At 38.3% G+C, this 25,893-nt stretch overlaps 1 non-coding gene across 1 annotated transcript; it reads right to left on the reverse strand.

The window, feature by feature from the left end:
- Nucleotides 1–11,081: 11,081 nt before the first annotated feature.
- LOC115701779 (small nucleolar RNA R71) lies at nucleotides 11,082–11,188 on the reverse strand. The gene has a single exon (XR_004008759.1). It is a non-coding gene; the product is annotated as a small nucleolar RNA R71 (small nucleolar RNA).
- Nucleotides 11,189–25,893: the final 14,705 nt, after the last annotated feature.

Raw genomic sequence — 25,893 nt, forward strand, 5'->3', positions numbered from 1 at the left:
GGCGAGTCGCAGTGGAGCATAATATTGTTGGAATATGTTTTACCAGGATCTAGACTTACTACTGTTGATCGATGTTTTCGGCAACTAATAAAATATTATAAAGTTAGAGAGCTGTAAGAAATTTAGAGAAGGATTTTTACGTGGTTGGGGCGTTAATGAGCCTTAGTCCACGAGTCTCTGTTATTTATGGATGTCTCTAATACAGAGAATGTATCTGGGGAGTGTTTTACTCTTATAAATACAGAGAATGTTCTTGGTGAGTATTTACTCTACTTGCTCATATGCAGCCCAAGATTCTCGATCCCATTTAATGAGCTTTGAGGGGGTATTTATAGTGTTTTTGGTGGGGTGATCCCCAGAATTATCCTTACAAGTGTATCTGTAAGTATCCATAAAGTTGGGCATTCCCAATGAATATACCATGGGTAATGCATGGTCTAATCCCTAGGTGTTGTAGGGTTTTTATGTGGAATGTCCTTATTGTCTTTTGACTGATGTGACTCTTCACAGTGTAGCCGTCGCTAGACTTAAATGATCATTACTTTGTAGCTGCTGGTTGGAGGTTGTGCTGTCAGACTTTATTGCGTGTAGCAGTCCCAACACGCTTCCTCCCATGCGGCATTAAATGCGACTTGATTGCTCAGGAGAAACCTGACACGTCCCGGAGATGCCTTAACGTTATTTCGAGCTTCCGGGAGCATATGGGGTTCCATATGCTTTCTCCGGGAGCTACGTCCTGGAAGTTACCTTATAGCATAAAGACTTAGCAAATATTTTGGATTGTACATTGCTTGATCCACGCGTCCTTATTCGGTTGGTCCACGTATATTGGGAAAAATCAGGGGCAACATTTACCCCCCAAGCCTTACTTATTTGAAAAAATAAGACAAGGCTTGCTCAAGTGCTTCCGGTTGACTTCTCGGTTTCCTGACACGAGCTTTGAGCGCGTGAGGGTGTATTTAATGATGGCCTTTAATGCAGCGATTCACTTTTTGTAGAGGTTGATTCGTTTCACGCCCATTGATTGATACGGCGCATTAATGGTGTCAGATGGATACTCAAACGTTTCCACCGCCTTAATTGCAAATCAATCTTGTTCGTTGATTTCTGAGAATTCGGATCGTGCACTTCCCCCACCATTCGATTGGTAGGTGATGACGCTTGTTCCGCATGCAGCTTTGCCTATAAAAGCCACCATCTTTCCTTCATTTTGGTTACTTCCCATTTCTTGCCAACTTTGCTCAAATTTCCCAAAGAGAAAAATTCTCAGACCCAGAAGAACACCTTTAAGCACTTTACAGTTTTCTCCAGTTCTTCTTCGTTTGTTACTGTTAGTCCTTCTTGTCTTCATTCGATTCACAGCAGGACCCCCAGTTCCAATACTTCATTGTAAGTTCTTTGCACCCTTTGCTTCATTATTAATATGCATGGCATGCCGTTACTTATCTGTTTGTTTTTTCTGGGTTTGCATTTGAAGTTTCTGGGAATGCAAGTGTTTAAATCCTTCATATAATCGATTTGAGTTTACTGCTCTAGTGATAGGATTACTGTTGTCACGCATTTGTTGTTATTATTAGTTTTTTTTTTGTAGAAGACCATACGTTCGTCGTATAGTGGTCGCTTAGGGCATAGGATAGACTGTTTTCTTTCCATTTCCTGCCTTTTCTTTTTCTTTAGTGCGCAATGCCGTCTTCTGTGAATTTATTGCACCCGACTTTTGTCCAGGGAATCCTCCTAGGGTTTCTTGTATGACAGGTGTCCGGAGGGGGCCTCTTTCCAGCGGTTAGGGGACCCCCATTCCCTTTTTCTTGGTTTAAGGGTTTGGTATGGGGCCTAATTGCTGGAATCTTAACTCTTTTTACATAATCAAAAAATGTCTGCTTCTGGCTCAAAATCATCGAAGAAGAGTGGTAAGCGCCTGGCTACTCTCGAGGAGGTCTCCCTGGGTCCTGTTGCCCAGGAGGGGTACAAATGTCGGGCGACCGGATGGGAGGCAGCCGAGCTTCACTCCACTCTAACCTGTCCCCATCAGTTGGAGAACATCGTGGAGGTAGCTGGAATCAAGCCTTCCACATCAGGGACCTACCATCGGCCACCTCGCGACGCGGAGACGCCCAATCATAACTATGGCGGCTTTGAGGCCTGGAGCCAGACGCATTTGATGGCTGGGGCCATGCTTCCTCTTCAAGATTATTTTGTTAATTTCTTAGTTTTTGTCGGCCTTGCGCCATACCAACTCATTCCCCAAGCATACCGCCTGCTTTCAGGCTTATTTATTTTTTATTCCGCCAGGGGATGGGGCTCTCCCCGCCCGGCGGAAATATTGTATTTTTATGAACTTGTTTCCGTCCCCAAGAAGGGGGAGAAACTTAAGGACGGTTTCTACGGGTTCCGGGCCCACCCTGCTAATGAAAGGGTGGTCCCGTATAATAGGCAAACTCATGTTAAGGAGTATCGCCATCGTTTTTTCTTCTCCTCCGGGTTCCGGGCAGTGGACCATCCGGAGCTTCTCACTGAGTGGGTCAGGATTCCTCCTTATGAACGGACTGCACCTACTCAGGTTTTTCTTCGGAGAGCCCAGGCCTTTGCCTCCTATGACCGGGCTAATCTTGACGACGGGGGCCTGGTTACTACGGAGAACTACAGGAAGGCAAAACTCATCCTTCCGCACCAATCTGTGGAGGACTCTAATCTTTCCTGGGTTATCTGTCCCAACGTGAGGGCGCCGGTTGCGGAGAAAACCTTCCGGGATGAGATCATTGCCACTGCCGAGAAGAAGTACCAGGAGTATCTCTACCGGAAGGCTCAGGAGAAGGCATACTCTAAGGCCCAGGCAGCTTTCGGGAGGTCACTTCGCGTGGGGAGCCCGGTTTAGAGAACGAGCCAGGCGATCGCCAGGAAGTCCCTTCACATTGGGGACTCAAAGGAGAGAAGGGCTCCCAGGCCACAGCCTTCGGCTCAGGAGCCGAACACTGGGGCTTCTGGTGCCAGCAGTTCCGGCTCCGGTGGTAAGTCTCCATTAGCAGTTCATTATGTCCCTTCTGTTGGCGAGTATGCCAGTCTTAGGCCCGTAGGGTTCGACGAGCGTCTTTATAGGTTTAGGGTGCCCTCGACCCGGTGGGGAGACCATTTGAAGGAGTTTTATTTTTCCAACTTAGGAGATTTCCTAGGTCGATCCCGAATGGGTTCTGGTCCTCCGGAGCCCGTTCCCTTAGGCCTGAATATTACATCCAGTTGGTTCCGGGCTTCGGACAGTTATCTCAGAGATGATGCTGCCAGCATCAAAATTCGGAACTTTGCTAGGGCCGAATTAGAGAGTCAGGGTAGGACTAGCTTTCTTGTCACATCTTGTGTTGGTGGTTTCCCACGGATGTTCTAACACTTGCTTTCTTTTGTTGTAGCAGGTGCTATGGACGCCATTTTGGCCGAACTTGCTGGGGTTCACACTCCTGAGGCTCCTCCTCCCTTTACTTCTTCCCTGATGGCCCCCGCTTTAAAGATTTCTTCCAGTGCTCCTCTAGACACTATTGATTTAGTGGATGACGAGGAGGTGCTGCCGGGAGAAGGTCAAGAAAAGCAATGGGGCTTTTCTGAGGAAGTTGAAGAAGGTGCAGGAGGGCTCCGGGCTCTTCCTGAGGAAGCTGAAGAAGGTGAATAAGAGTAAGAAATTGCTCTGATTCGCAAACGTAAAGGCAAAATAATTGCCCAGGATGAGCCCAAGCGGCCTCGAAGAGCTGATACTCCGACCCACGGTCTCGATGGTGGGGTCTCTCCCATGGAAGAACATACTTCCCCTCCCAATATTGTGCTGACTCTGGTTCCTAGAGATGAGGCGAGATAGGATCTCCGGATAGCTAAACACAACTACGCCATGGACGAATACTCCCGGGGGTATGCTGAGGTGGAAGCCCTTAGGAGGGTCTTGCGGGTTGAGATGCAAAACACCATCAACAACCCGGAATACTAGAATCCATGGGACCTAAATTTGGACCCCCTGTCGGACTGGTTTGGTCGCTTCCTTGGGCCCACCTTAGCTCCCTTTGCTGCGGAGATGACTGGCGAGTTTGCGTCTCAGCTTACCCGGTGTGCACCTAAGTGGTTCGCTGCTTGTGCATCGTTGAACTCCATCTACCAAGTCTAGGATCTCAGCCACTCCCTCACTGTGGTAAGTGTTTTGTAGTTTGCTTTTCCCCTTATTGTTTTCTTTTTTTTTTTTTTGGAGATTCTCACTTATACTTGCCTTATTTTTTTAGCTTGCTGCTGAAGCCGGCCGTCTCTCCAAGAACATAATTAATCATGGCTTCGTCCTGTCTGATTTTGGGGACATGGACGAAGTCAGGAAGATTCTTCAGGATCTTACTGCTGAGAGGCAGCTTTATCAACAGGCTGCTGAGCACCGGGAGGCCGCTGCCAAAGCTAATGAGGAAGAGGCTAAGCGGAGGGAAGCCCAGGCGGAGGCGATGATCCAGGAGGAGGCCCTGCGGAGAGACAGGTTGGAGGCCAGGCACCAGGAGGAGCTAAGGGCGGAAGGCGAGGCCACTGCAAAGGCCAGGCGGGCGCTTCGGGAGGCCAGGGAAGCCTTGGATGAGATGGCTGCCAAGGTGAAATCCTTAGAGGAAACTCACCAGGCAAACTTAGAATCCAGGGCCACTCTGGCCGCGGAGTTGAAGGAGCTCAGGGACTTCAAGGAACAAGCCTCAAAGAAGGCAAAAAGGGCTGAGCTTCTTTCTCCCGTTTCCTGCAGCCGGTGCACCAAGCGTTTTGACGATGGCGTCTTCATGGCTTGGTCTACCAATGACCAGAATATCAAGCTTACCTTCTACCCCAAACCTGAGGAGATGATCGCCAAATTCTAGGAGAAGAAGAAAAAGCTTGATGCGATGGTGGAGGCACGCATCGGACCTCGTCTCCCTCCGCGCATCGATTAGGCCGCTCCGAGATTAACCCACTACAACAAGGATTTCACCCACTTCTTTTTTTTTTCTTTTATATATATTTGTTTATATACAGCTATTTTTCTTTTATTTAAGACAATATTTATATAGCTGTTTTTAGTTAAAGGGGAGACAATTTTTAAGGCCTATCCCCGGGCCATTTGTATATATTTTGACCTTCCCTTTAGGGCTAGGATATTTGTACGTGATCTTTTTTGATGCACATATTTCTCTTTTTGGACCTGTCCTTTGGATCAGGATGTTTATACTTATGCTTTTTTATTTTTGTGCATACTCTTTTTGACCTGCCCTTTGGGTCAGGATATTTTACTTAGTTTGTTTTCTGTCTATCCGTGCGGTATACCCTAGTACCCCCCTGAGTTGCATAGAAACTTTGTTTTTAAGGCACTCAGTTTTATTCAACATGTGGAGGCTGTATACATTTAGACAGTACAAACTCTTTAAACAAAGTCTAAGTTACATTCTTGGCTATTGGTAATATTTTCTGAGATGATCGGCATTCCAGGCTCTTGGCACAATGGTTCCGTCCATTCTTTTTAACTTGTAAGTGCCTGAGGCGATTTCGTCCTCGATTTCATATGGTCCTTCCCAATTTGGCCCAAGTACCCCCACTCCGGGTTCTTGGGTGGCTGGGAAGACTCTTCTTAAGACCATATCCCCAATAGCAAATTTTTTATTTTTAACTTTAGAGTTAAAATACTTGGTCACCTTCTTTTGATAAGCTGCCATCTGTATTTGAGACTCGTCCCGGAGTTCTTCAACTTGATCCAAGGCTTCTTGAAGCAAAGCCTGATTCGTGGCTGGATCGTAAGTCGTTCTACTGTGGGACGGGAATAACGTTTCTACTGGGACCATCGCTTCACAACCATACGCCATTGAAAAAGGCGAGTGACCGGTCGTGGTTCTGGGGGTCGTCTGGTAGGCCCATAACACTCTTGGCAACTCTTCAGGCCAGTTGTTTTTGCAGGCCAGCATCTTTTTCTTCAGGGTGACCTTTAGGATTTTGTTGACTGCTTCAGCTTGACCGTTTGTTTGAGGTCTGGCCACCGTGGAGAAGCTTTTCACTACTCCGTGTTTGTTGCAGAAGTCAGTAAATTCCTCGCAATCGAATTGCTTCCCATTGTCAGAGACTATTTTGTGAGGCAAGCCATATCGATACGCTATGTTTTTGATAACAAAGTCTAGTGGTTTTTTAGCAGTTATGGTCTTCATGGGCTCAGCTTCCGTCCATTTGGTGAAGTAGTCTACCGCTACTATTGCATACTTTACTCCTCCTTTTCCTGTTGGCAGGGACCCGATAAGATCTATTCCCCATACCGCGAAGGGCCAGGGACTAGTCATCATGGTGATCTCATTTGGAGGAGCTCTCGGTATGTTCGCGAACCTTTGACACGAATCACACTTTTGGACGTAGTCTATACAATCTTTTTTCATCGTTGGCCAGAAGTATCCCTGTCTCAATATTTTCTTTGAAAGACTGGGTCCTCCCGTATGATCTCCCCAAAACCCTTCGTGGACCTCCAGCATGATTTGTCTAGCTTCAGTGTCCGATACACACCTTAAATAAGGCATGCTGAGTCCTCTTTGGTAGAGAATTTGGTCCATCATTACATAACGATGAGCCTGATACTGAATCTTTCGAGACAGTGACCTTTCTTGGGGCAACTCACCTCTGGTTATGTATTTTATGATGAGGACCATCCAGCTGGGTTCTTGCCCAACCGTTATTGTGGTCTCTTTTATTTTGATGCTTGGCTCTGCCAAGCGTTCCACTGGTACTACCCCCAACTCTTCGATCTCGCTATCTGAAGCTAACTTAGCCAGACAGTCCGCGTGAGCATTCTTTTCTCGGGGGATCCTTTCTATTTTGTAGTCCGTGAACTCGTGGAGCAGCTCCCGGACTATTGTTACGTACGCGGCCATTCGCTCGCCGCGTGTTTGGTATTCTCCTGATATCTGTTTTACAACCAATTGGGAATCACTATAGACTTCCACTCTTTTGGCTCCTACAACCTTTGCTAATTTCAGGCCTGCTATTAGGGCTTCATATTCGGCCTCATTGTTTGAAGCTGCAAAATTGAACCGTAGGGCCGCCTAGAGTCCCAGTTTGGTTGGTGATATCATCGCCACTCCGGCTCCGGAACCATTTTCATTGGAGGCTCCGTCAACAAATACTCTCCATGTGGTGATTGGAGGTACCGGCATATTTGCGGTTGCCTCGGCCTCGTTGCATTCAGTAAAGTCCGCCAAGGCTTGGCCTTTTATAGAAATTCGGGGCATGTAGTGCAAGTGAAATTGACTTAGCTCCATTGCCCACTTGAGGAGCCTTCCGGATGCTTCAGGTTTTTAGAGGACCTGACGGAGCGGGTGGTTGGTCTGTATCTTGATCGGATGTGCTTGGAAGTATGGCCTCAATTTCCTTGATGCCATCAGGAGGCAAAAGACCAGCTTTTCAATGATTGGGTACCTCGCTTCGGCTCCTATCATGCGCTTACTGACATAGTACACAGGATGCTAAGTTTTCTCTTCTTCCCGGACTAGGGCAGCGCTGACTGCGTGTTCGGAGACAGCGAAATATAGAAATAGGTCTTCTCTGAGAACGGGTTTTGGCAGGATAGGAGGTTTGGCCATGTGCTCTTTTAGTTTTTTGAATGCCTCCTCTCACTCATCCGACCATTCAAACTTTTGACACTTCTTCAATATGTTGAAGAAGGGTATGCACTTGTCCGTGGACCGTGAGATGAAGCGGCTTAGGGCAGCTACCTTTCCGGTCAGGCTCTGCACATCTTTATGCTTTTTGGGGGATGGCATGCTCAGGAGAGCCTGGATTTTTTTCGGATTTGCCTCAATCCCCCTTTGACTAACGATGAAGCCCAGAAACTTTCCTGACTTGACCCCAAAGGTACATTTCTTTGGGTTGAGCTTCATGCCGTATCTCCGGACCACGTCGAAACATTCCTCTAAGTCGCTCGCATGGCTGTTGCATGATTTGGACTTGACGAGCATGTCATCTACATAAACCTCCATATTTCGTCCCAGGAGGCCTTTGAACATCCGTTTGACCATTCTCTGGTAGGTTGCTCCGGCGTTTTTCAGTCCGGAGGGCATGACTAGGTAACAGTATACCCCCTTATCAGTCCTGAAGCTAGTGCACTCCTGGTCCACCGTATACATCTTTATTTGATTGTACCCAGCATAGGCGTCCATGAAGGATAGTAGTTTGAATCCAGAAGTGGCGTCTACCATCTGGTCGATCCTGGGCAGCGGGAAGCAGTCCTTCGGACAAGCTTTGTTTAGATCAGTGAAATCTATACAAACTCGCCAAGTTCCGTTCGGCTTGGGCACCAAGACCGGATTGGCTAGCCACTCCGGATAGTATACGTCGCGGATCATGTCGTTAGTCAAAAGTTTATCCACCTCTTTCTTCAGAGCCTCGGCTTTCACCCAGTCGAGCGGGCGTCGCTTTTGCTGGACGGGGGGCATGTCCGGATTGACGTTGAGTACGTGGGTGATGACATGAGGGCTTATGCCAGTCATGTCTTCTTGGCGCCATGCAAAGATGTCGATGGCGCCCTTCAGTGTTTTTATTATTTTTTCTTTTTCCTCCGAATCTAGGTTCTTCCCCAGCCGGAGTACTTTGGTGGAGTCGAGGTCACACACTGATAATTCCTCGACATCCTCCATCGGTTCCACAATCCTTTCGGACCCCACACGGGGGTCTAACTCATCTTCTTCAGCCACTTCTGGCTCAACTGATTCTTGGACCATTAGCACGGGCAGGTGGGTTGCGACATTGTAACATTGTCTTGCTTCCCCCTAGTTTCCTCTCACCGTCCCGATCCCAGTTTCCTGGGTAGGGAACTTCCGGCACAGGTGCCGAATCGATGTGACCGCGCCAAAATCTACCAAGGCCGGTCGGCCGAGGATCGTGATAACTCTAAGATTTAGAGTTATTTTCATATCTTTAAGCTTGAATTTAATGTGAATTGTGGAGCAATTAGTGTCTAACCAATGTAATTGTGTTTAGTTTGTTCTGTCTTTGTAATAAATGGAAGTGTGTGTTAGTAAGTGTTAAATAGACTTATGTTATTGTTTTTATGTGTTTTAAACAGAAAAAAAAAATACAAGAATAGGTATTTGGAAATATTTGGGACAAGGAGAAAAAGGAGCAGAAAAATGCTTATTGCTGACTGGCATTGCTATAGAAATCATCGCGTAGCAATTTGTCAGCCCAGTAAGTTTATTTTGGCAGATAGTCCAGCTGGCTTTAATGAAGAAAGAAAGGAGCTGAGGTGACGGAATTTGGCTATTGACTCAACAAACATGTGGAAAATGAAGGACAAGTGGGTGGTGACTTGGATTTCCAATTAGGGTAAACTTTAGTACCCTAGTTGGGGGGCAAAAAGGAAAGGAGGAGGACATTAGAAGAATGGTGGCTGCACTTTGAATGAGGAGTACGAAAAATTACAGCAGAAAAGAAATCTAAGTACAGAAAGGAAGAGTACAAAGGAAGAAGAAGAAGATTGAGAAGAAGGAGAAGAAGGCAACTACCAAAGAAAGGATTTGAGCTCACCACTCATCGCTCTTGCTCTCCACTTCCTTTTGTATCATTTTCTTCTCTCTAATTTTCTCTTTAACTACATGAACAATTTATTTTCTGGTTTGTTGTTTTTAATTTCAGCTATGAACTAAATTCTTTGAGATTTGGGTGGTTATGGACCCTTGTATGGACTAGTGTTTTGATTTTGCAATGATGAAGTAATCTTGTCTTAGTTCAATTAGTTGTGATTAAATGTTGATTGAATGTTAATTTGTGGCCATCTTTAACGTTTACCAAGCTAGATCCTACTTGGAAAAGCAAGACCTAGTTGAACCCCTCTAATTGATGCATGATTTTTACCTTTTCTTTTAGGTATTAATTAGTAGTGAAATAGAAATATTTTGCTACCATGCATAACTAAAGATTTGATGCTTTATTAGGCTATATGTGATCTAAACTGATGTAGGAATGCATTGTGAGATTGTGAATGGTTTATTGCAAGTTTTGGAAAAAGCTTGCTGGTTTTTTTGAAATCTGTTAACTCTGCCAGCATTGCTGAGTCATTGCTGGGTCATTGCTGTATCAACTGGGACATACAAGTGGAAATTAATCACCCAAGTCTTTTTTCCAAATCTGAAATTACTACCACTTTAATCACTTTTAGTTTCTTATTTTTAGTTTATTTAGTTTAAAAAGTTAGTTCTCAAGTTTAGAATCAAGGCTATAAATTTTTCTCGTGCATTAATGTGTGACTTTATTTTATTTTGATTTGAAATTCTTGGAATTACTTTTAGTTGATTTAACATTATTTAGTAAAAAGTCCCTGTGGAGACGAACTTTGATTACTTATCATTGTATTACTTGTTTGTGATTGTGTACACTTGCGCAATTATAAAGCAATATAATTTTCACAACAAGTTTTTGGCGCCGTTTCCGGGGACTTTAAGTTCTAAATTTTGTTTTATCAACTAATTTACATTCTAAGAATTCTTGTGCTTTTAATCTTGCTGGTTTGTCTTTGAAATCTCAGGTATCTATAGTGTATGAACCAACAAGAGGACTTTGAACTTGCTCCTATTGACCCCGAGATTGAACATACATTCCGAAGAAGAAGAAGGGTTCAAAAGGCTAAGGGCCGAGACATCATGGATGAGAATTTTGATGATGAGGGGATTGCTCAACAAATTGTTAATCCCATCATATTGGCAGATGATCGAGCAAGGGCTATAAGGGAGTATGCAGCCCCCATGTTTAATGAGCTCAATCCAGGCATTGTGAGGCCTGAAATACAAGCACCGCAGTTTGAGCTCAAGCCAGTGATGTTTCAAATGCTCCAAACCGTGGGGCAATTCAGCGGGATGCCAACTGAAGATCCTCACCTCCATCTCCGTTCATTCTTGGAGGTGAGTGATTCTTTCAAGATCCAAGGAGTAAGTGAAGAGGTGTTAAGGTTGAAGCTATTCCCATTCTCACTACGGGACCGAGCTAGATCATGGCTCAACACTTTGCCGCCTGATTCTGTGACCAATTGTAGTGACCTTGCTGAGAAGTTTCTGAGGAAATACTTTCCTCCTACTAGAAATGCAAAATTCAGAAGTGAGATCATGTCTTTTCAGCAACTTGAAGATGAGTCCACAAGTGATGCGTGGGAGAGGTTTAAGGAACTTTTGCGAAAGTGTCCACATCATGGCATTCCCCATTGTATTCAGATGGAGACTTTTTATAATGGCTTGAATGCAGCTTCTCGAATGGTGTTAGATGCATCGACCAATGGTGCTATTTTGTCGAAGTCTTACAATGAAGCATTTGAGATTTTGGAGACCATTGCAAGTAACAACTACCAATGGTCCAACACAAGAGCTCCAACAAGTAGAAAAGTGGCGGGAGTCCTTGAGGTAGATGCAATAACGGCTTTGACAGCTCAAATGGCTTCCATGACGAATGTTTTGAAGAATTTGAGTATTGGGAACGCTAAAAATATTCAACCAAATTTCTGCCATTCAAAGTGATGATGTCTCATGTGTGTTTTGTGGAGAAGGGCATGCGTTTGAGAATTGTCCATCTAATCCGGAGTCCGTTTGTTACATGGGAAATCAGAATTTTAATAGAAACAATGGGGCATTCTCAAACTCTTACAATCAATCTTGGAAGAATCATCCTAATTTGTCTTGGGGAGGTCAAAAAGCAAGCTCAAGCGCCGCACCAGCCCAAGGAAGACAAGCATATCCACCGGGTTTTTCACAACAACCACGACATCCACAACATGCTCAAACTTGCCAATCAAGTTCTTTGGAGAGTCTAATGCGGGATTATATGGCCAAAAATGATGCGGTGATACAAAGTCAAGCTGCCTCTCTTCGAAACTTAGAGTTGCAACTTGGACATTTGGCCAATGAATTAAAAGCTAGGCCGCAAGGTTCTTTGCCTAGCGACACAGAAAATCGAAGGAGGGATGGGAAGGAACAATGCAAGTCCATTCACTTGAGGAGTGGCAAGCATCTGAAAAATTCTGAGGAGGAAATAAAGGGTAGTGGGGAGCCCACTTCAATCCAAAACGACGAAAAATTGAGTAAAAAAACTGCCCAGGAAATTGTTGATACCAGACCAGTTGATACAGCATCGGGTCAGCAATCTGACAGTCAGCAATCCGCACCAGTATGTACTAAACCACCCCTTCCATTTCCTCAAAGATTTCGGAAATAGCAGCAAGATGGGCAATTCAAGAAGTTTTTAGATGTGTTGAAGCAGCTCCATATCAATATTCCCTTGGTGGAAGCATTGGAGCAAATGCCGAACTATGTTAAGTTCTTAAAAGACATTTTGACGAAGAAAAGGAGGTTGGGGGAGTTTGAAACTGTAGCTCTTACCGAAGGATGCATCGCCATGTTTAAAAGTAAGATTCCATCAAAGTTGAAGGATCCGGGTAGTTTTACAATCCCTTGTTCTATTGGGGGGCGGGATGTTTGAAGAGCTTTATGTTATTTGGGTGCAAGCATCAACCTCATGCCTATGTCGATCTTTAAGAAGTTGGGTATTGGTAAAGCACGTCCTACAACTGTTACATTGCAACTTGCTGACAGGTCCATGGCCCATCCGGAAGGAAAAATAGAAGATGTTCTAGTACAGGTTGACAAGTTCATTTTTCCAGCTGATTTCATCATCCTAGACTATGAAGCTGATAGAGATGTGCCTATTATCTTGGGTCGACCATGTTGGGTTTTATGCCCTAAATAAAACTCATTTCAATATAATCAGATTTGCTTATTAATATAGATCAGAAATAACATTTAATGTTGCATGGTTCACATGATTTATTTCATGATTATATGTACATAATGTATAAATTCATCTGAAACCCTTTTCACATACTTGATCCTGTTTATTGTGCCGTCAACACATTGGAAAGTAAACATGACTATGTGAATAAAGTTTCCTAGATTTATCAGACACAGGGTTTTACTGATATGATAATCTACAACAAGAGTTTACTTGTATTTGGAGAAATACTATGTTCTTTCCAAAACATTGGTTAAAGTAAAGCTCAGGTTGGATGCATGCAGTATGCATCGGAAGGGACCGATATTGAACTTTGACTTAGATTTAATTAAACTTACCGTAATATCTATTCAAGTCAATATCGCCTAGTTGATCCTAGATCAAATGTTCTTAATCCTGTTATGATTAGGCTCAATCTTGAAAGGCTATTCGTGTTCTTTGATTTGTTAGTTAAGCCTACTTTTAGGTCAGGGTGATACGTACATTTTGGGAACACGGTAGTGCAATTGAGTGGGAGCGCTATCATAAACATGGAATCTATAGCTTCTATCTGGCGAATAGTAAGCAAAGGATGATCTCCTTCGAGCTTGACCAAACGAACATAAATGGTGGAGTACTCATTTCACATAAGCTGAAATATCATTTATACGGGGTCAAGTGTTTTAAGGAATAAATACATTGTAGGGTGTAACGGTAATTAATCCCTTTATAGTGTAGATCATTCATATAGAGGATCATTGATCAAATTAGGATTATAACAATGGATAACTAATGATGTGTCTATATGGTGGAACATATAGAGCATTCTATATACTGAGAGTGCAATTCTAAGTTCTATGCGTGGATTCAACGAAGAATTAATAAGTTAGTGAATTTTAGAGCTAAATTCTTGATCTACTTATTGGAAGCTCGGTTATATAGACCCATGGTCCCCCCACTAGTTGAGATAATATTGCTTGTAAGACTCATGTAATTGGTTTTGATTAATCAATTATAATTCACGAATTAGACTATGTCTATTTGTGAAATTTTCACTAAGTAAGGGCGAAATTGTAAAGAAAGAGTTTATAGGGGCATATTTGTTAATTATGATACTTTGTATGGTTCAATTAATAAATATGATAAATGACAATATTATTTAATAATTATTTATAGTTATTAAATAGTTAGAATTGGCATTTAAATGGTTGAATTAGGAAATTGGAATTTTTGAGAAAATCATATACAAAAGGTGTTAAAATTGCAAAATTGCAAAGCCCAAGGCCCAATCCACTAATGCTTGGCCGGCCACCTATTGTAGGTTTTTAAGTTGATTTTTTTCATTATTTTAATGCCATATAATTCAAACCTAACCCTAGTGGAATGCTATAAATAGATAGTGAAGGCTTCAGAAAAATAACACTTTTCTTCTGACTTTTTCTATTCAGAAAAACTGAGCCTTCTCTCTCCCTATCTTTAGCTGACCACTCTCTCTCTTCTTCTTCAATATTTCGAAATCCTTAGTGATTCGAGTAGTGCCCACACACATCAAGTGATACCTCAATCATAGTGAGGAAGATCGTGAAGAAAGATCATCAGCAAAGGAGATTCAGCATCAAAGATTCAGAGAAAGAGATCCAGGTTCAGATATTGATAATGCTCTGCTACAGAAAGGAATCAAGGGCTAGATATCTGAACGGAGGGAGTCATATTATTCCGCTGCACCCAATGTAAGGTTTCTTAAACTTTATATGTGTTTAATTTATCGTTTTAGAAAGTTCTTATTTAGGATGTTAATAAACATACTTGTGAGTAGATCTAAGATCCTAGTAAAATAATTTCCAACAACTGGCCTCAGAGCCATGGTAATTGATTTACTAGCTTGCAAGAAATTTGGACTTTAAAACGATTGTTTGTATGTTCTTTGGATGGTATCATGTTGTATTGAGTGTTATTTGATGATTGATTGATGTTTGTGAAATTTTCGTGAAAAATAATTGCGGTTTAATCTCTGGAATTATTTTTATTGGATAGTATGGAAAAAATTAAGCAAGTTAGCCTTTTACAGAACTTAATTTGGATTTTATTTGAATTAGTTATGATTTTTTGAAGATTTGAAAAAATCGGGGCTGTGCTGATTTTTTCCTGCGATCGCAAATCTGTCCGTATAGTTTCGAATTTTTTTGTTTTTCTTCGATTTTTCATGCTTTTTCATGGAATTAAGTTCCAATTTTTTGTATAGTTTTGTATTTATACTATTACTATTCCTAATTCAATTCTAATTATCATTTTGAATTAATTTAATATTTTTTTAAAATTTAATTCAAGATATTACTGTAATTTGAATTTGAATAGAATTAGTATCTATCTTCTTGCTTAAAAATCTATCTTATTTTTAAATTTGATTATATCTTATTTTTTTTAAATTTAAGGTCAGATTTTATAAGATATTTATAAAATCTTTTAAGATATTTTTCAGATATCTTATCTTTTAAGATATTTTTAATTATATCTTATCTTTTAAGATATTTTTTTTAAAATTAAATCTTTGTAGATATTTTGACCTTATTTAAAGTTAAAATAAGATATTTATAATCATGTAATTTGAAATTGATGTAAGATATTTTGCTAACTTTTAAATTTTGTTATTTTATTTATTTAAATTAAATTTAAAATCTGAAAAGATATTTATTTATCTTTTCTAATTTTTATTTAATTTTTATTTATAAAATAACATTTAAAATTTAAAAGTAGTTAGTAAATTTTTGAAATGATATTTAGGTTGGTTGAAACCTAATTTTTCAAAAATTGTAGGTTTAATTTTAATTTTTTTTTAATTTTCGAATTTTTCAATTTTTTTTAAAATTTTTCGAAATTTTTTTTTATTTAATTTATTATTTTTGAAATTAAATATTTAATTTAAAATTAAATAAATCCTACATCCAACTATCCAACTAACCTTGTTGCAGGAGTATGTGTTTTAGCTTATGTGTAAGTTTTCAAAACCTATTATTACTTGATTGCAAATAGCCATGGTTACCTTTTGCCAGATCTAATGATCTGATGGCTCCCTTGGTCAAGATAATAATTTGTAACAGGTATATTTACAATCTTCTTTCATCTGTGTATGACCTAGCAACATGATAGGACTCATCCAAAGTGTGCCTGTGTGAGCCTATGTGTTTAATTTTATTATAGATGCATATAGGTTAATGTTGCTAAAATAAATTATCATAGTTTTTGATAGAATTTATTTAGGCCCATTTAGTTTTTGGGCCTATTCAATTAATAACAGTTGTTCTTATTAAGGTTAAATTCCTCCCTTTTGGGCCTTGTGTGAGAGTTGGGAGCCATAGAAGTGGGTACGACATACTGAACTCAGCACCCCCTCACACAAACCACCCCAATTGTGAAGGCCCATTTGCCTGATTTGAAATTAATTTAAGAAAATTATAGTTTAAAGAATTTTTTATTCTAAGCTAAACTATATGTATTTTCTTGTATTTAATTAAATATAGAATTATAACCATCTAGATTCTTTCTGGAACTTAATTTAAATTTTTCATTAAATATTCTTATTTAAGTTGATATTTAGTTATCTACAACTAACCAACTTAAATCTGAATATCTTTTGAATTTCAAATTTCAAAATTAAGTTGAGGAATTTTAGGCATTGGTTATTAAGATTCTTTAGATATTTTTTAAGTTAATATCTTTTCAAATATTAACTTAAAATGGAATATTTTTAAATTAAGTGGTTACAACTTAATTTCTGATATTTAATTAAATTTAAATTTGAAAATATTTAAGTTCTAGATTTTTTCTAATACAACTTAAATTAGATATTTTTCAAATTTTGTGGAAAAGATACTTAGTCAAATAAGATATTTTCTAGATAGTTATTTCTAGACTACTTATTATTTCTAATATTAAATAGGAAAATATTATAAATTGTGAAATTAATTATTTATATAATTAATTTTGGTACAATATATTTTAAGTATATTTTTCCTAGTATTAAACTAGAAATTAATAATTAAGCCTTCTCTACACTTAATTATTTATTTCTTGAATTTAATACATTTAATTAATTTGAAAATTGAATATCTAAGTTGATTTTATCATCATACTTAAATATTTCTTTTTCATGACATTTAATTAAATAGAAAATTATTTTTAGTTGAAATTTAATTTTTCAACTAAATTTAAATAATTTTCAAAATATATATTTTTTTATTTTATTAATCAATTTTCGAAATTGCATTTCTTAAATGCTAGAATTTCGAATTTTATCTTGAAAAATAGATTAAGTTGTAAATTAATTATTTATTTTAATTAATTCTTGGATCAACTTAAATCAATGATTTTTTCATTTATTGATTAATTTAAAATAAATTAAATTAAAGTATATTATTAGAAATTGAATTAATTAGTCAAAGGAAAATCTAGATAGATGATATTTTTGCTTGAAGTATTTTTCGAGTTTATTTAATTAAATAGAAAATTAATATTTAAGTTGATTTTCATCATCATACTTAAATATTTGAAATTTTTCTTATATATTTAATTAAATAGGAAAATTATATTTTTTGTTGTAAATTAATTTTATTAATTAATTTTGGGCCAACATTAAATTAGAATAATTTTTCCAGGATTTATTTTTTATTTTAATATGCATTTTTCGAAAATTGTATTCTTATATACTTTAATTTTTCGAAATGCAATATATATTTATAGAAAATTAAATTTGAGTTGTAAATTAATTTATATTAATTTTGTAACAACTTAAATTGAATATTTTTCTAAATATTTATTGGAAATTATTACTAAGATGGAAATAATTCATGTTATTTTCATATCCATCTAAGTAAAATTTATAAATATTAAATTAAAATTTATATTTATAATTTTTCATTCTAAATTGGAAATTTTAAATAAATATATATTTAAAATAAATAAATTAAATAAAGAGAATCAAAGAAAATACAACTCACTTTAAATAATGAGCTTTATTATTATTAAGATATTCGATCTCCATTGTTGGTCTTACAAAAGTTAAATGTTTTCAATATAACCTCGAGACACTAGACTTCGTCCCCCTATGGATGGTTATTCGTTGAACGCATTTAACACCGTAAGATTTCATTTGATAAGTGTTTTGTAAGTTTTCGTCTCTATTAGACTCTCCCCTACGGTGACTACTTAGAGATAAACTTATGAAACATGAAACAATGGTGGAAGCTCATAAAATGAGAATAACCTTGACTCTCGCCTACCGGGACAACGTTGGATTCTTATTTTGATCGAATAAAAGGTTGCTAGAATGGTTTCTATTTTAGATGAGCTGACAACTCTATTCAATAAATGATACTTTGACTCTCGCCTACCGGGACCTTTGTATCGAGTTTGTTGAAAACCTTGGAAATTATTTAGGATTGTATGTTTTAGTATTTTCACTAGTCATTCCTACTTGCTATATGTTTATAATTTCTGAATTGTGTATGAATTTATATTGAACCATGTTATTTTCTGTTATTAAGTTGTAGTTTAATTTCGAATCTTCATTGTTGGTCTAACATGTTTGTTTTTCTAATGAGATAAATCCCTAATGGATTTTCACCATTAGACATACATAATAGTATAAGATCTCGAAAGATAAATATTGTATATGCAACATCTAGCTGTTCATCAATTGATGACACCTTAGACTAGTATTTTTACAATATGAAACAAGAAGATTACATAAATAAGATTACTTTGTCTTTCGCTAATCGAAGCATCGTTGGATTCTAATTTATAAACGAAATTATCCTAATTCCTCTTAGCTTATTCATTGGATGAATGGTCTATAAATCATTTCATGTCATTCTATATTTTCTCTTAAGAAATTATATGACGCATATGATTATAATCCCGAAATTCTATTCCCAATTGATATAAATCCTCAATCTTAATTGTATGGGCAAATCTGACTTAGAGTTATATTAGTAGTGGTGGTCCAAGATAGAATTACTCATTATATTTGGTATAAATTTAAGTCTTTGACTTTAATTTTAGATTCCAAATAGAAATTTTCTTATATTTCTAATTCCAGAATACAATACAGTTACACTTTCTCAAGTGTTTAATATCCATCTTCTATTAATGGATTAAAACTGTATGGAATATGAGTTAGGTATTCTGTGACCAGGATCCACTTGCAGTATTCTAAGAACTCTTTGATGTAACTAAACCTATGTCATCAATAGATACTACCATTTTTTTTAATCTATGGCATTTGTATCTTGTTCATAGTGGATTTGACAAGATCAATCTCTGCAAAGAGTTAATATGCCTATATCCACTGAAAGTAGTTCATCTCATTCGCAGATGGATGTACATTCAGGGGTGGATATGAGTTTTTTCGTTGTATTCTTAAAACGATAACTCTAGATTATACCTTTTAGCAAGGAAATTTGAAATGTTTGAAAAATTTCATTAATTTCTAGCAATGGTTAAAACCATTAAGGTAAGTGGTTAAAGATCTTGCGAACTGATAGGGGTGGAGAAATAGTTAGTAGATATGCAGTTCAAAGATCATTAAATTGATTTTTGAATTATATCCAAACTTACCTCCCCAGAAATTTCGAGCTGCATATTGATGATTAGTTACTAGTCGTTGCCTAAATCCTTCTATGGTAATACAATTTCAGAATGATGTAATGGTTGTATACTTAATGTAAATCATTACTAGATTCATGGATGACCTAATCAAAATCTTAAGAAAAGCTAGAACTGTTAACCATGGTTTTTTAGCTATTCTAAGTGATTAGGGGTGGACCATCCCATTGTCAATAGATAAGAAAGTGTTTGTTCAAACAAATACTACTTTTCTAAGATAATGACTAAGTCTGAAAACAAGTAGCAAATAAAGGACATATTTTTCTTGATTCCAAAAGTGTTCTATCATCTTATATAACATATGATGATCCCACTGCCTCTGTTGTCTTGTCACAACCGAAGAGATCAATACCATTTAGTTTTCTTCGACATAATTCACGGTGCCTTGTCGTAGTGGGAGAGTTTCTAGGAACTCACCTTCTTATGACTTGGGAGACACTAGTGATTTAAATCCATTGTGAGTTTAAACAAGTAATGGATTGTCAAGATAAGAAACTAAGAAGAAAGCCAATAGAACTATGGTTTAATCCATTCACATGGAATAACCTAAAGTTTTCTATTACAAGGACATAAAAGGAAATTTTAGTTAATAAGTCTATTCTATAGACTTAACAAAACTTCCTGTTCCTAGTATTATAGGTTTGAGTTTATCTAAACCTATGGCTTGTGGTATACCTGGTAATTACTTACTCTAATGCAAGCAACTTACTTTAGTAAGATGCTGAAGCATTTTCTTTCTAATGGAAATCTATAGAAGCTTCACAACTTCTTAGGCATAGATTTTATTTATCTAAGGAAAAGTCTCAACTATTCCAGAAAAGATAAAGCCATGAAAGAATTTCTTAAATCAACAGTGAGAGGTCTTAGATATGCTTTTGTATGCCTTAGACCAGACACTGTTGTTGAGTGGGAGTAATGAGTAGGTATCGCATTAATCCAGGAGAAGAACATTGGAAGACAATCAAGTAAATCTTAAGATAAAGAAGAGGAACTATATGTTAGTCTATAAGGGTGTGTTTAAAACTCTTAGACTACACCATATCAGATTTCGAAATTTGCCTTTGTGCTAGTAAATCTTTCTCATAAGATAGTGGTTACTCTGGGGGTGGAATAGTGATTTTGGAGAAGTGTAAAAACCTATCTGAAGTCTCTAGGTCTACCAGAGAGAGACTGAATGTTAAGGTTGCAGGAAAGGTACTCATTCAGTCTAAGGAAAGTTCTATACATTTTTGGCATCATTCCAAATTGCCTTAAACTACTAGTGTTAATTTCCTGATTAACCAAAAGTAGTTGCCAAAGATATAGAATCCAGTATCCCAAGAGAGTAAACATATAGAGAGGAATTTCACATTATCAATGATTTTGTGATTAAGGAAGAGTAATAGTGGAGAAAAGGTTGTGGTTAATTCAACCTTTCAGATCCTATTACGAGGAGTTTACTACTACTACACTTGATTTGCATATCAAGGTGTTGAGATTATTTGAAACGCACTTTTTGTTTTATATTAGTGCAAGTGGGAGTTTGTTGGGTTTTATGCCCTAAATAAAACTCATTTCAATATAATCAGATTTGCTTATTAATATAGATCAGAAATAACATTTAATGTTGCATGGTTCACATGATTTATTTCATGATTATATGTACATAATGTATAAATTCATCTGAAACCCTTTTCACATACTTGATCCTGTTTATTGTGCCGTCAACACATTGGAAAGTAAACATGACTATGTGAATAAAGTTTCCTAGATTTATCAGACACAGGGTTTTACTGATATGATAATCTACAACAAGAGTTTACTTGTATTTGGACAAATACTATGTTCTTTCCAGAACATTGGTTAAAGTAAAGCTCAGGTTGGATGCATGGAGTATGCATCGGAAGGGACCAATATTGAACTTTGACTTAGATTTAATTAAACTTACCGTAATATCTATTCAAGTCAATATCGCCTAGTTGATCCTAGATCAAATGTTCTTAATCCTGTTATGATTAGGCTCAATCTTGAAAGGCTATTCGTGTTCTTTGATTTGTTAGTTAAGCCTACTTTTAGGTCAGGGTGATACGTACATTTTGGGAACACGGTAGTGCAATTGAGTGGGAGCGCTATCATAAACATGGAATCTATAGCTTCTATCTGGCGAATAGTAAGCAAAGGATGATCTCCTTCGAGCTTGACCAAACGAACATAAATGGTGGAGTACTCATTTCACATAAGCTGAAATATCATTTATACGGGGTCAAGTGTTTTAAGGAATAAATACATTGTAGGGTGTAACGGTAATTTAATCCCTTTATAGTGTAGATCATTCATATAGAGGATCATTGATCAAATTAGGATTATAACAATGGATAACTAATTATGTGTCTATATGGTGGAACATATAGAGCATTCTATATACTGAGAGTGCAATTCTAAGTTCTATGCGTGGATTCAACGAAGAATTAATAAGTTAGTGAATTTTAGTGCTAAATTCTTGATCTACTTATTGGAAGCTCGGTTATATAGACCCATGGTCCCCCCACTAGTTGAGATAATATTGCTTGTAAGACTCATGTAATTGGTTTTGATTAATCAATTATAATTCACGAATTAGACTATGTCTATTTGTGAAATTTTCACTAAGTAAGGGCGAAATTGTAAAGAAAGAGTTTATAGGGGCATATTTGTTAATTATGATACTTTGTATGGTTCAATTAATAAATATGATAAATGACAATATTATTTAATAATTATTTATAGTTATTAAATAGTTAGAATTGGCATTTAAATGGTTGAATTAGGAAATTGGCATTTTTGAGAAAATCAGATACAAAAGGTGTTAAAATTGCAAAATTGCAAAGCCCAAGGCCCAATCCACTAATGCTTGGCCGGCCACCCATTGTAGGTTTTTAAGTTGATTTTTTTCATTATTTTAATGCCATATAATTCAAACCTAACCCTAGTGGAATGCTATAAATAGATAGTGAAGGCTTCAGAAAAATAACACTTTTCTTCTGACTTTTTCTATTCAGAAAAACTGAGCCTTCTCTCTCCCTATCTTTAGCTGACCACTCTCTCTCTTCTTGTTCAATATTTCAAAATCCTTAGTGATTTGAGTAGTGCCCACACACATCAAGTGATACCTCAATCATAGTGAGGAAGATCGTGAAGAAAGATCATCAGCAAAGGAGATTCAGCATCAAAGATTCAGAGAAAGAGATCCAGGTTCAGATATTGATAATGCTCTGCTACAGAAAGGAATCAAGGGCTAGATATCTGAACGGAGGGAGTCATATTATTCCGCTGCACCCAATGTAAGGTTTCTTAAACTTTATATGTGTTTAATTTATCGTTTTAGAAAGTTCTTATTTAGGATGTTAATAAACATACTTGTGAGTAGATCTAAGATCCTGGTAAAATAATTTCCAACAGACCATTCCTTGCTACCGGGAGAACTCTGATTGATGTGCAAAATGGGGAGCTCACAATGAGGGTGAATGACCAAAAAGTCACCTTTAATGTGTTCAATGCTATGAGATTTCCGAATGAGATAGAAGAATGCTCCCGCATAAGTGTAATTGACTCGATAGTGGCTGAAAAATTTCACAAGGAAGCTTGGAAGGATGAGAAATTTATAAGTTCTTTTGATGACCTTGAAGACTTGAGTGAAGTTGAAGACAACCAAGTTGCTTGGGTGGAGCCATTGCAACCTATTCCAAAATTCAAGAAGCCTTTTGAATCTTTGGAGTTGAAGGAAAGTAATTTTAAGCCTCCAAAACCCTCCATCCAAGAACCACCGAAGTTGGAGTTGAAACCCTTGCCAAGCCATCTGAAGTATGCCTATTTGGGGGAGAATGACACGCTACCAGTTATTATAGCTGCAAACTTGGTAGTTGAAGATGAAGGTGCCTTGCTAGAGGTGTTAAAAAAGCATAAGAAAGCAATTGGGTGGACTATGGCGGACATAAGGGGTATTAGTCCAACTATTTGCACGCACAAGATACTTTTAGAAGCTGGTTGTAGCAATTCTGTTGAGCATCAGCGAAGATTGAATCCCGTCATGAAAGAAGTGGTGCGAAAAGAAGTGATCAAGTGGCTAGATTATGGTATTGTGTACCCAATTTCGGATAGCTCATGGGTTAGTCCTGTTCAATGTGTGCCCAAGAAAGGAGGAGTCACAGTGGTGGCTAATGCAAACAATGAGTTGATTCCTACTCGAACCGTGACCGGTTGGAGGGTGTGTATGGACTACCGGAAGCTAAACAATGCTACTCGGAAGGATCATTTCCCGCTGCCATTTATTGACCAAATGTTGGATCGTTTGGCGGGAAAAGAGTTTTATTGCTTTCTTGACGGATATTCGGGTTACAATCAGATTTCTATAGCACCAGAAGATCAAGAGAAAACCACCTTCACTTGTCCATATGGTACCTTTGCGTTTAGGAGGATGCCATTTGGATTGTGCAATGCTCCCACGACTTTCCAAAGGTGTATGATGGCTATTTTCTCGGATATGGCTGAGAGTATTTTGGAGATATTCATGGATGACTTCTCTATCTACGGGGATTCATTTGGGGTTTGTTTGGAGAATTTGGAAAGAGTGTTAGCAAGATGTGAAGAAACCAACTTGGTGCTTAATTGGGAGAAATGCCACTTCATGGTTCAAGAGGGTATTGTGTTGGGTCACAAAGTGTCTAGCAAGGGGATAGAAGTTGACAAGGCAAAGCTAGAAGTGATTGAGAAGTTACCAGCCCCTACCACGGTGAAAGGCATAAGAAGCTTCCTTGGACACGCGGGTTTCTATAGGCGCTTCATTAAAGACTTTTCTAAGGTGTCCAAACCCTTGTGTAACTTTCTAGAACAAAATAGACCATTTGAGTTTACCGCTGAATGTAATGAAGCATTTTTGAAGTTGAAGACAGCTCTTGTTACGGCCCCCGTGATTGTAGCACTCGATTGGTCATTGCCCTTTGAACTCATGTGTGATGCAAGTGATTTTGCCGTTGGGGCTGTTCTTGGGTAGCGGAAGAATAAGACCTTTCATTCCATTTATTACGCAAGCAAAACTCTTGTTGATGCCCAAATTAACTACACCACTACTGAGAAAGTGTTGCTAGCGGTGGTTTTTGCCTTTGAGAAATTCAGATCGTATCTTGTGGGAACCAAGGTTGTTGTGTATACTGACCACTCGGCAATCAAGTATTTGATAACCAAGAAAGATTCTAAACCGAGGCTTATTCGTTGGGTTTTGTTACAAGAGTTTGACTTGGAAATTCGAGACAGAAAAGGGACAGAAAACAAAGTAGCAGATCATCTCTCTAGGTTGGAAACTAACAATCACAGCAGCCACTTAGAGGAAGAATTACAAATTCAAGACTCATTCCCAGATGAGCAACTGCTAGTGGTAGAGCAAACACGGGTACCATGGTATGCAGACATTGTCAATTACTAAGTTGGAGGTGCCTATCCACCTGATTTTACCAAGCAGCAGCTCAAAAAGTTCCTTCACGATAGCAAGTTTTATTTTTGGGATGAGCCATACTTGTACAAGCAGTGCCCAGATCGTATTATGCGGAGATGTGTGCCAATGAGTGAAGTTAGAAGCATCTTGGAGCATTGTCATTCAGCTCCTTATGGTGGCCATTTTGGTGGACACGCACGGCGGCCAGGGTTTTTCAATCCGGGTATTATTGGCCCTCTATTTTTAAAGATGCTCATGCTTTTGTTCAACAATGTGATCGCTGCCAGCGAGTGGGAAATATCTCCACCAGGAATGAGATGCCTCTTAATTGTATTTTGGAGGTGGAGTTGTTTGACGTTTGGGGTATCGACTTTATGGGACCTTTCCCACAATCCTTTGGACATCTCTACATTCTAGTGGCGGTGGATTATGTGTCAAAGTGGGTGGAGGCAATTGCTAGTCCCAAGAATGATGCTAGAGTGCTTATGAAATTCCTTCATAAACATGTCTTTACAAGGTTTGGGACTCCTAGAGCTTTGATAAGTGATGAGGGAACACACTTTGTGAACAAAGTGCTGGCTGCCCTCTTGGCAAAATATAGTGTAAAACACAAAATTGCTACTGCCTATCACCCACAGACTAACGGGCAAGCTAAAATATCTAGTCAGGAAATTAAAGGCATATTGGAGAAGGTTGTAAATCCCAACAGAAAAGATTGGTCCCAATGCCTCGATGATGCACTTTGGGCGTATAGGACAGCATATAAAACTCCTCTAGGCATGTCTCCATATCGCCTAGTTTATGGGAAAGCATGCCATCTTCCCGTGGAGTTAGAACACAAGACGTTTTGGGCACTAAAAAATCTCATTATGGATATTTCAGCAGCTGGAGAAGCAAGAAAGTTACAGCTGAACGAGTTGGATGAATTGCGTTTGTTTTCATATGAGAATGCTAAACTGTATAAGGAAAAGACAAAGAGATGGCATGATGATAGAATCAAGGAAAGAGTTTTTGCAAAAGGGCAAGAAGTTTTACTC

Source organism: Cannabis sativa, chromosome 6 (assembly GCF_029168945.1).
Source record: "Cannabis sativa cultivar Pink pepper isolate KNU-18-1 chromosome 6, ASM2916894v1, whole genome shotgun sequence".
NCBI lineage: Eukaryota > Viridiplantae > Streptophyta > Magnoliopsida > Rosales > Cannabaceae > Cannabis > Cannabis sativa.